Source organism: Chenopodium album, chromosome 10 (assembly GCF_948465745.1).
Source record: "Chenopodium album chromosome 10, dcCheAlbu1.1, whole genome shotgun sequence".
Lineage (NCBI taxonomy): Eukaryota > Viridiplantae > Streptophyta > Magnoliopsida > Caryophyllales > Amaranthaceae > Chenopodium > Chenopodium album.
In genome coordinates, this window is record NC_137843.1 from 32,011,995 (window position 1) to 32,024,759 (window position 12,765).

At 41.6% G+C, this 12,765-nt stretch overlaps 1 non-coding gene across 1 annotated transcript; it reads left to right on the plus strand.

Moving 5' to 3' along the window:
• Nucleotides 1–10,588: 10,588 nt before the first annotated feature.
• On the plus strand, nt 10,589–10,694 carry LOC145565921 (small nucleolar RNA R71). Its single transcript, XR_014095272.1, has one exon. It is a non-coding gene; the product is annotated as a small nucleolar RNA R71 (small nucleolar RNA).
• Nucleotides 10,695–12,765: the final 2,071 nt, after the last annotated feature.

Consider the following 12,765-nt stretch of genomic DNA (forward strand, 5'->3'; position numbering starts at 1 on the left):
AACAATGTGCACTTGCAAGAAGATCAAAGAATATCAAGCATGCAATGATTTTAATCACAATTAACTTAATCTCAATATTAAAAGCATGAACAATTAGCAACTACACCATCCCCACACCCTTGGCTAAGAGACTACTCACAAATCATGTTGAGAACAATATAAATCATCAAATCAATAAGCATCAACATGATTAATAAGCAAAGAAGGAAAATCAAAGTAAACAAGCAAAATTAAATGCAAAAGTAAAGAGAAAGAGTAAAAGATTGCTCATTAATTGAAGTTAAAGATCTACAAAAGATTAAACAAGCTTCTTCTTTAAAATCCAAGTTCATCAATGAAGAAATCCACACTTTCTCTCTCTACCAAATGAAGACTAATAGTGTTTCTCTCTCTAGATTAAGCTAAAAATTGTGCAGAAAATTAAAACTAAGTTTATCTAATTACATCAAAACGTTCTAAAATGGGACTTATATAGTCCGTACAGAGCCAGCTGAAATAGAGGAGTGGTCCGACCGAACACTGGGAAGGTTCGGTCGGACTACAGGGTAGGTTCGGTCGAACTTCCCTGATCCTGGTCTGGTCGAACTTCTGAGGTTCGACCACTCCTGCAAAATTTCCAAATTGCTTCTTGACTCTGCCTCGACGTTCGGCCAGACCACTGAGCAGGTTCGGCCACACCCTGGTTCGGCCACACCTTCAGGAGGTTCGGCCGAACCTCTTCTGAATCTTGCTTCCTTCATCTTTTCTTGAGCTTAGTTTTCTCCTCTTGAAAACCCCGATGGTTCCTACAAAGCATAAGCATGGAAATCAAAGTAAAGAGTAGGAAAAAGGGGCAAAATCTAGGAAAGAAGATGCATAAAGGGAAAGGGAACTAAGTGCAAAGAAAAGGATGCAAACAAGCCGCAAATGTGGGAAAATGACCATCAAAATGAACCTTAATCGTGACATAAATGCCACTCATCAAATTCCCCCACACTTGCCTCTTGCTAGTCCTCGAGCAAGGAATGCCAAAACAAAGAGAAAGTCACAACAAACATAACATGACAAGGGTTAAGGAAAACCAATTAAGCACTTATGTAGAAAATGCTCCATTTGAACTCGAACGAAAAGACATGCACCAAAGAATACTCACCTTTCTCAATTCAATGAGGGAAAAAACGTTATAAGATGCTCGGGGTTAAAAGAGACAAACCTAAGCTAAGCATAGAGAACTAATGACTTCACTCTCCGCCCTAGCCCCAACCAAGAAGGTCCACGTTCTCTCCACTAGTTTCAAGTCATCCCCTAGCTAGCTCCTCATGATTCCTCGAGGGAACCGGAAAAAGATATTTTTATGTGGAATCATAAGGTCATCCCGACATCTCAACTATGCATACTCTCTCCATAGGTTGAAATCTATCTCCCTCCACCGGTCTTTGACCGAGCTCCTCCAAGTCCAAGGGTCTTAAATAGGGTTGTAATGTCATGGCTAGGGGTTAAGGTTGGGAATCAATTTGAAAATTTTGGTGGCAAATCTCTAAGTGAAGCAAAAGAGTGGCCATCTCTCAAGAACAACCTAAGAATTGAACATAACCTCAAATTACAACCTTCAATACAAACCTCACAACATTACTTCATCCCTTTTCATTTCTTTCATCTTTTTTTTTCATCATTTTTTTTTCTTTTCATTTCATTTTAACTTCACTTGGTTTTCATGTGTTGCAACCTTCTTCACAAACCTTTTGCATATTCTTAACCAACTTTCATAACCTTACTTGAACTGATTACACAACTTTCTTGCTCAAGATCAACACTCTCAAACTCAAACCTTACAAGCCAATGCTTCACTAACTACAAGGGTCGGTAGAACATAGGCCGATAGGTTTTTAATATGGCTAAGTCAAGAAAGGGAAATAAGGCTCAAATTGGTTAGCAAGTAGGTGGATGCAAAAATAAAAACCAAACTTGTAACAAAACATAAAGAAAACAAAGAGAAATGAGAAGAAATGCCCTCTTCCTCCTCTAGAGTTGTATGGTCACGATCTCGGGAGCTAGATACCAACACAAAGATTAAGACATGCATAGTTAAGGATCCAAAATGCCGCTCACAAGAATGATGAAGGCTAGAACAAATGACGCTCACATGGGATAAGAGATAAGAAAATACTAACTAGAGGGAATCCTATCCACCATAGAGAGCAACTCCATCTTACCACTTTCCCGTGAACTAGGGGTTCAAATGTCCTCAAAAGTTCTAAACCGGGCTAACTTAGCTTACAATGTGTCTAACTCAACCCTGAGCATTCTCAAACCGTGCAAACCCTCATCAATTAGGAAGATAAGCATTCAAAGATGCAACATCATAAAAGGCATACACAACCAAATGAATGAGCACATTCCACATCAAAAATCATTTTAACTTGTCATATTCATGTTTGTAACACAAAAAGGGAAAAACAAAACAAAAGAAAGAGGAAGAAATAAAAAAGGTTCACACACGAGACATATAATCCAATTAAATCCCAATCGTCATACAAGTGATCGTTCGATAACAACATCAACGATCCCAGGTTCCATAGAACCAAAAGCAAACATCCTCGAACCATTCAACTTCTTCCTAAGCTAAACCTAGACTAAACACTCAAAGAAAGAGCAAATAAAAGAGAGGAAAGGTCTCACCAAGTGCCGCTTGAAATGGAAGACAAGATAATTCATACAATCTCACCAAGGGAGTTTGTGTTGCTCCTTAACTTCCTTCGTTTCCGCTTTCAAGCTTCCAGAAAGGTGAGCCAAAACAAAAGAAACTCCCCCGCTAAGGGGGATAACGGTTTGCTCCTGGCGGTGGACCGGCGGAGGATGAAGAACTGCACCCCGGGCTCGTGTTCTTCTTAATTCATCGGGGATGTGCTGCCGGGGGATCTTCCATTTGAGAGGAGAGGAGAGGTCCACCGTAGTGAGGGATGGGTCCGGAAGGACACACTATTCAACCTCTTTGTCCACTAAGAGGATGAATTTGCGCTTGCTTGTGGAGTAGTTGATGAAGCGGTTGTGACGGAGAGCACTAAGGGAGAGAGAATAGGGTGGAAACTCGTCGGTGACTTCCTCTCGGGTTTGGTGCACAAATGGGAGCATTTCTATTTGTTCCTTGTAAGCTCCATTCTTCAAGGAAAGGGCAATGATAGTGATCATGCCCCCCATAAAAATGTCATCACCAAGACGGTTGTCCCGAGTATCCAAAAGCCTTTGGATGAAGGTGGAGGAGCATTGGAACTTGAGGCGCTGAGGGTTGTCGGCCAAAAATAGACAAGCTACCTCATCCTTAACCATTGAGCCGAGGTTTGCTTTGAAGAACACGGCATATTGGAGAAGCCGAGCAAAGTATCTCATGGCTATGTGGATGATGTTGTTGACCTTAAATGTGTTAATTTGGAAACTATACTCGGTGGATATGCTCCTCCACCATTCTTGCTCGTTGTAGTGGATGCGATGAGTGGAAGTCATCTCGCAAGGATAGTCTAGCCCGGTCGCATGCCAATGGAAGATCTCGTTTAGATCACTCTCGGTAAGGGAGTGATCCTCATTGAACATGCGAAAATGTATCGCAAGCTGAGGTTCCTCATCGTTAAACTCCGGCTCTATGACTTCCTTGCGGAGAGAGGCAAGGAATTCCAAAGTTACTCGCTCATAGGTGTGAGCATGAAGGTAGATGAATTCACCCCATCCAAAATTTTGTGCTAACCGGACTACCTCATCCAATATACCGAGCTTTGCAACGTTGTAGGACAAAAGAACCTTGTTGAACGGATGGGACGGTTGATGAGGGCTTTATAGACGTCCCAAAAGTGCTCATTCGGAGCAATTATGCTATGATCATTTATGCCGGGAGGAGGCGGGAAACTCGTTGATGAAGATTCACCCACTTTCTTCCTCTTTGACTTGCTCTTGCCAAAAACCATGATTCTATAAAATTACCAAGAGCTATTATTAGGACAATTTGATAAGAGATGACATAAGAAGCTAGCCACGGTAAAAGTGTATGAGTGAAAGTAGTTGCCTTGAGTTGTGAAATAGATGCAGAGGATGACAACAATACAATTCAAGACATAAATGGACACATTTAAACCAAGGCATGGGCAAGAAACCCTATGACATTCATATATAAGTCCTAACAAAGTTTAGGTGAATTTTGGCATGATGTCTCCTAATTACGTGATAATCATTCACCAAACCATCAAAATCATACCAAAAACAACAAGAATCAATTTCCAACAACATCCAATTCATGAATTTCTCAATCATCAAATAGTAGCATGAACACCCTAGCATGAAATCAACATTTTTAAGCAAAGACATTGAGATCAAATAAAACCATGGTATACATGCATAATCATGATAACAACATGTTCTACTATCAATTACCAATCAATTGCAACATGTAAATCCAAAGAACCACAAGAATCAAGCAAGTTATTACTAACAATTTCAAGAATACCACAATTCATATTTAAACAAGCAAAACATGGTAAAACTATGAGAAATTGAAGAAATGAACTTACAAAAGGTAGGAAAACCATACCACAATTGAATGTAAGTAAGTAGAAACCCAAAAACACCAAAGCACTCAAACCCTAGAAATTGGGGAAAAATGAAATATGGGATTTTTGTGAGGAATTTTTGGGTGGAGATTGTAGAAATGGAGTAGAGGATGGAAAATAAGTGAGAAAAAAAGAAGATTGGAGTGATTTTGATGGAGGTTTGAGGTTGTAGGAGGGGATTGCAATGGAGTTTAGAGTGAGAAGGAGGAGAAAAGAGAGAGAGAGGGTCGAATGAAATGAAGGTCAAAAAGAAGAGCAGCCCCTTTTTTTTTTAAAAAAAAAAAATTCTACAAAGGTTCGGCCGAACCTTGGGTAAGTTCGGTCAAACTCTTGAAATGGTTCGGCCGAACTTGCTCAAGGTACGGTCGAACCTGCTCTCTAACTCGAAATTCACAAAATTGGCAGAAACTTTCCAACTTTTAATTCCAGAGCAGGTGCGACCGAACACAGCAATGTTTGGGCGAACTAAAGTTCGGTCGAACCCCCCAAGGTTCGGTCGAACCTACTCTAGATTCTTAATTTCTGCAATTCTGGCAGAAAGTTTTCAAATTTAGGTTCCAGAGGAGGTGCGACCAAACTCAAGAAGGTTCGGTCGAACCACCTAGCTTTTTCAAAAAATGCTCATTTTGCAACACAATTTGCACAAACACCCCTCTTCAAAACACACTAAACACCATACCATCATGCTAAGGCAAAGCATACCAAAAATTCCAACATAATCAAAATTCAAAAATCCAACAATCCAACATTGTAGATAGGAAAATAACAAAGCATCAAGAAAGGAAGAAAGAGAAAAGGGTTAGAGACTCGGGTGGCCTCTCGGAAGCGCTTTTGATTTACGTCGTTAGCTCGACGTTCCTTAAATCGATCAAGGATGGTCAAATTGATGATGCATATCAAGAAGAGTCACAGAAAGTGGTTCATCACTTGGGAATCCTTCGTAGTAGGGCTTGAGCCGGTGACCGTTCACTTTGAATGGAGTATGCCCGTCTTGGGAAATCTCATAAGCGCCATATGGAAACACCTCCGTGATAATGTACGGCCCACTCCACCTTGACCTAAGCTTGCCCGGGAAAAGCTTCAAGCGGGAGTTGAATAGGAGGACTTTTTGGCCTTTGAAAAATTCCTTCTTGACAATTTGAGCATCGTGCCAAGCCTTAGTCCGCGCCTTATACATGCTTGCGCTATCGTAGGCATTCATCCTCAACTCCTCTAACTCATGTAGCTCTAGAAGCCTTTGCTCACCCACACTATGGAGATCAAAGTTGATTTGCTTGATTGCCCAACGCGTTCGATTCTCCATCTCTACGGGAAAGTGACAATTTTTCCCATAGACAAGCTTATAGGGAGTGGTCCCTATTGGAGTTTTGAAGGCGGTCCTATATGCCCATAGAGAGTCGATGAGTTTGGAAGACCAATCCTTTCTTGTTCTAGCAACCGTCTTCTCCAAGATCACCTTGAGCTCTCTATTGGTGATCTCCGCTTGACCACTCATTTGAGGGTGGTAAGCAAGCCCCCGCTTATGAGACACTCCATATTTATCAAGAAGCCAAATGAAGGTGTGGTGCTTGAAATGTGACCCCCCATCACTAATTATGGCTCTTGGAATACCAAATCTCGGGAAAATCACTTTCTTGAAAAAATTAACCACTACCTTAGAATCATTCGTAGGGGAAGACACGGCCTCCGCCCACTTTGAGACATAGTCAACGGCAACCAAAAAATACTTGTTCCCATGTGAAGAAATAAAAGGGCCCATGAAATCTATAGCCCACACATCAAAAACTTCAAGCTCAAGGATGGGGTTTTGCGGCATTTCATCCCTCCTAGAAATATTCCCCATCCTTTGACATCTATCACAAGTCTTAACAAAAATCCAAGCATCCTTGAATAGAGAAGGCCAAAAGAGCATAGATTGTAGAACCTTTGAGGCGGTCTTTTGAGCACTCATATGCCCACCACAAGGAGAAGAGTGGCACATATGGAGAACACTTTGAACCTCATCGTTGGGGATGCATCTCCTCAAAAAACCATCGACCCTTCTCTTCATTAAAATGGGAGCATCCCAAATGTATCACTTGGCCTCATGCTTGAGTTTTTGACGTTGTTGTGAAGTGAAATCCGGAGGTACGACACTACAAGCCAAGTAATTCACAATATCCGCATACCATGGCTCCGACTTCACTTCAAGGACATATAGCACATCATCCCTTAGAGCGTCCTCTATTGGCAAACCATCATCTTCAAACCTTGCACCGCCCAACCTTGAAAGGTGATCCGCCACCACATCCTCGGCTCCCTTCTTGCCTCTCATCTCATAATCGAAGTCTTGGAGGACTAAAACCCATCTCAACAACCTCGGTTTAGCTTCCTTCTTTCCTATCAAATATTTGAGAGCCGAGTGGTCGGTATACACAATTGTCCTAGAACCAATGAGGTAGGTTCTAAACTTCTCAAATGAGTGAATAACCGCTAGGAACTCCTTCTCGGTAGTTGTGTAGTTTCGTTGGGAATCATTGAGAGTTTTAGACAAATAATGTATGACATGAAGTTTCCTATCCTTTCGTTATCCAAGAACCGATCCAATGGCCTCGTCGCTTGCATCGCACATGAGCTCAAATGGAAGAGACCAATCCGGGCCTTGGACAATAGGAGCGGTGCAAAGGGCTTCTTTCAACCTACAAAAAGACTCTTGACAAGCATCATCAAACACAAACTACTTATCTTGTTGCAATAGGGATGTGAGAGGCCTAGCAATCATTGAAAAATCTTTTATAAAGTGCCGATAGAACCCGGCATGGCCAAGAAAGGATCTCACTTCCCTCACGTTGGTGGGGGGAGGAAGTTTTTCAATGACCTCTACCTTGGTTCTATCTACCTCAATGCCAGCATGGGAAATTTTGTGCCCAAGAACAATCCCACTTTCCATCATAAAGTGGCACTTTTCCCAATTTAACACGAGGTTAGCCCTCTCACATCTTTCTAAGCAACGAGATAAATTAGATAGACAATTTTCATAGGTGGCTCCTCCAACGGAGAAGTCATCCATGAAGACCTCTATCTCGTCCTCAATCATATCACTAAAAATGGACATCATGCAACGTTGGAATGTTGTGGGGGCATTACAAAGCCCGAAAGGCATCCTACGATACGCATAAGTACCTTAGGGGCATGTGAAAGTCGTATTCTCTTGCTCCTTGGGGTCAATCGGGATTTGGAAAAATCCCGAGTAACCATTGAGGAAACAATAGAAGGAATGCTTTGTAAGCCTTTCCAACATTTGATCAATGAACGGTAGTGGAAAATGATCTTTGCATGTACTTGTGTTAAGTTGGCGATAGTCAATACACATGCGCCAACCGGTAACAAGCCTAGTGGGCACTAGTTGATCATGATCATTTTTCACTACCGTCATGCCCCCTTTCTTAGGCACAACTTGCACGGGAGATACCCAATCACTATGAGAAATTGGGTAAATGATTCCCGCATCAAGAAGCTTAGCCACTTCCTTCCGCACAACCTCTTGCATGGAAGGGTTAAGCTTTCTTTGCCTTTATCTAACGGGTTTGGCATCTCCCTCTAGATCAATTTTGTGCATGCATAAAGATGGACTTATACCTTTGATATCATCAATGGTATAACCCAAAGCTTTCTTGTGTTTTCTCAAAACATTTATCAAGAGGGAGGTTTGCTCATCCGTTAGGTTAGAATTGACAATCACGGGGAAAGACTCATCGGGACCAAGAAATGCATACCTCAAGCCTAAAGGTAGAGGTTTCAAGTCTACCTTTGGTGCTCCCTTACCATTGGGGTTCTCTTCTCTTTCTTCAACTTGAAAGTGGTCATGAATGTAAGGAGCCTCCTCTTCCATGCTCGCATCCTTGCACTCCATCTTGCTTTCCTCAAGAAAATCCTCATAGAATTGTATGTCTTCTTTGTGAGTACCTATATTTGATTCATTCAACAACACACTTTTGAGAGGATCATTAGTAGCATGCAAGTGGGAGCGAGAAAATTCATTAAGCACGGTATCAAGAATATCTACTCTAAAGCATTCACCACTTGAGGAGGGTTGTTTCATGACATTATTTAAATCAAACTCAATGGAATCATTGTCAATTTTCAAGGATATCTTACCCTCCTTCACATCGATGATAGCTCTAGAAGTAGCTAGAAATGGTCTACCCAAACTTATAGGAATCCTCTCATCCTCATCCATCTCTAGCACATATAAATCCATGGGGAAAGTGAATTTTCCTACCCTAAGGGGAATGTCCTCAACCTTGCCCATGGGAAACATAATGGAACAGTCCGCTAGTTGGAGAGTAATGTTAGTGGGGGAGAGGGTTCCTACACTAAGCTTTTGGTAGACGGAATAGGGCATGAGACTCACACTTGCTCCTAAATCACACAAGGCTTTATCAAATTCATTGCCATTGATAGAACAAGGGATGGAAAAGTTACCCGGATCTTTCAATTTGGTAGGAAGTTTGTTGGAAAGAATTGCACTACAATTGGCGGTCAAACTCACCATCTCACACTCCCTTCTCCTACTCAAAAGATCTTTCAAGAATTTGGAATAGTGGGGCATTTGCTTCATAGCATCAACAAAAGGGACGGAAATATGCAAATTCTTAATGACTTCCAAAAACTTCCCAAATTGGGCATCAAGTTTAGCTCTCACAAATCGTTGTGGAAAGGGTAGCTTCTCCTCTCTAGGTTGGCAATTTAGGGGCAAGGGGGTGGCTTCTTTTTCCTTTGGCACCTCAACATCTTTTTCCTTTTCAACACTCAATGGCTCATTGGTTTTTTCACCCTCATTCTCTAACCCCACCTCTTCTTGGGGTTCTTCCTCAACTAAAGGGTCACTCCCTACTACCTTCCCACTCCTAGTTGTCACGGCATACAGAGGTTTTGGGTTGACTCTTTGACTTGGAATGTGAGAAGAAGAAGAAGAAGAAGGGGATGAATTAGATGCAAGTTGAGCAATTTGGGTCTTAAGCATTTTCATGTGAGCATTGGTGCGTTTTTAGGCCTCTTCATGTTTCTTTTGATCCTCCTCACGCATTTTCAATAGAGCATCTAATTTAGCCATCACGGGATCATTTGGAGGGGCTTCAAGTTGAAGAGGTTGTTGAGGTGGAGGAAGTTGGGGTTGATGGAAACCCGGAGGCTTATTAGTTTGGGCATAGTTAAAAACATATTGACCCCTATTGCCTCCGGTGCCTTGGTTAGGAACATTGCTTTGTTGATTATTTCCCATGTTACCTTGATCACCAAAATTTTGATTTTGATGGTCATGGTATCGGGAATTAGGTTGTTGGTTTTGATTACCATACCCCCTTTGGTTAGAGTAGCCTCTTCCATTGAAATTGGAAGGGCCTCCCCCACCATGGTATTGGTTATCATAACCACCACCACTTTAGTTCCAACCACGGTTTCCACCTTGATTCCAATTCCCCATTTGATTGGAGTTTGGCCTCAAGTTCCCTACATTCCCCATTCTAGGAGCAAAATTCATAGCATTGACATTTTCCATATTATCATCATGTTCATGGGAAAGGGGTTGAACTTCACAAGCATATACACAATGGGAGGTATCATGATCATAGGTTTCACAATTAGAACAAAACATGCATCCTTGGGGCATTGTATTGTAAGAAGAGAAGGAGGAAGTATCCATACCATTGCCTCCCTTGGTTGAAGGGGAGGTATTACCGTGAGGATTGGACCTTTCTTTCATCAATTCATCCATTTGCTTGGTCGTTTTGGAGATTTGGGTAGAGAGGTTGTTGATTGCGTTGGCTTGCTCCAATGCATAAACACCCTTACTAGAAGTAGCATCCCTTTCTTCTTCATACCAATCATCATAGTGCTTTGCGGCCTCCTCTTTAATACACTCCACTTCATCCTCTCCTTTGTTCATGATTGGATCGCCGGCCGCGGCGTCTAGGCTTGTTCTTCCTTGAGGTGTGAGACCTCCATAGAAAGTGTGAATGAGTTGATACTTGGGTATCCCATGGTGTGGGCATTGACGTTGAAGCTCTTTGTATCGTTCCCATGCCGCACTTAGAGACTCACCACTCTTTTGGCGAAAACCTTGAATCAAAGGTCAAGCCTCGGCGGTCTTCCTATGGTTATAAAACCTCCTCAAGAAAGCCGTAGTCACTTGGTCCCATGTTGTGAGAGAATTAGGGGGCACCTCCTTCTCTAGCCATTCTAGACCTCTCCCAATTAGTGAAAATGGAAACATCTTGAGGCGAATATATTCTTGAGTCACTCCATTGGCCTTTATTGTGTCACAATATTTCTCAAACTCTTTTAAGTGCTCATGAGGACTCTCAAACTTTCCACCCGAGAATTGTTTCCTCTAAATCAAAGAAATCAAATTAGGCTTGATCTCGAAATTGTTGGCTTGAGTAGTAGGACTTAGGATCCCACTTTGTGCTCTAAAGGCTTCGGGAGCCCTAAGACGACTCAAAGGCGTATTCTCTCCCATTTTAGGACCTTCTTCACTCTCGAACTTATAGGTTGAGAAAGGGTTGATTTTCGGACTCGATGATGAGTTAGGGCTATCTAATTCTTCACATGAGGGTGAAGAGGGTGGAGTATCTTCTAATTCTCTTAATTCTCTCGTCGGGGTGTGAGAATTTCTACTCCTTGCTCTTGCTTCTCTTCGAAGTAGGGACAAAGACCTCTCTAGCTCTGGATCGATGGGAATCAAAGATCTTGAGCGGGTTCGTCCTCTGTTCATACGATAAAGCTAAGAAGAACGTAAGCACTGAAAAGTAACAAAAGTAAAAAACATTTACAAATAAAAGATGAGATAGTCTCAAACAAGCAATGAAATAGCAATGGAAGCCGAATCCCCGGCAACGGCGCCAATTTGATAAAGGAATAATTGCGTCGTTAGACACCTACACCTGAATCAAATACAATTTATAACACTCGACTTATCCTAACACAAGTATATGGCAAGAAGAGGGGTCGAACCACAGGGAGAAGCACATAAACACCGCATTCATCACTAGACTTTAAGCTATCTCGGGACAAAGGATAGGAATGACTAAGAGATTAAAATAAAGATAAAACGAGTTAAAATCAATATAACTAAACACCAAGGAAGATGGGTAGATGTAGATGCCGCTTGATCATGCAATAACATAAAAGCAAATCAATAGTGAACTAAACATGCATGAATATCGATATAAGGTTCAATCTAACCGCCTTCCGGGGTTAATCAGTTTCTCCTAACATAGCCTCTATGTTTCCACACTAGAACCATATATTGGGAGGTGCAATCAAAGAACAATCGATAGAAATGAACCTTAACTAAGTCAACTTCTGTTCCTTGGAAGCAATGATTCACCTTTAATCAACTAACAATGTGCACTTGCAAGAAGATCAAAGAATATCAAGCATGCAAAGATTTTAATCACAATTAACTTAATCTCAATATTAAAAGCATGAACAATTAACAACTACACCATCCCCACACCCTTGGCTAAGAGACTACTCACAAATCATGTTGAGAACAATATAAATTATCAAATCAATAAGCATCAACATGATTAATAAGCAAAGAAGGAAAATCAAAGTAAACAAGCAAAATTAAATGCAAAAGTAAAGAGAAAGAGTAAGAGATTGCTCATTAATTGAAGTTGAAGATCTACAAAAGATTAAACAAGCTTCTTCTTCAAAATCTAAGTTCATCAATGAAGAAATCCACACTTTCTCTCTCTATCAAATGAAGACTAATAGTGTTTCTCTCTCTAGATTAAGCTAAAAATTGTGCAGAAAATTAAAACTAAGTTATCTAATTACATCAAAACGTTCTAAAATGGGACTTATATAGTTCGTACAGAGCCAGCTGAAATAGAGGAGTGGTCCGACCGAACACTGGGAAGGTTCGGCCGGACTACAGGGTAGGTTCGGCCGAACCATGGGTCGGTTCGGTCGAACCTCCCTGATCCTGGTCTGGTCGAACTTCTGAGGTTCGACCACTCCTGAAAAATTGCCAAATTGCTTCTTGACTCTGCCTCGACGTTCGGCCGGACCACTAAGTAGGTTCGGCCACACCCTGGTTCGGCCACACCTTCAGGAGGTTCGGCCGAACCTCTTCTGAATCTTGCTTCCTTCAGCTTTTCTTGAGCTTAGCTTCCTCCTCTTGAAAACCCCGATGGTTCCTACA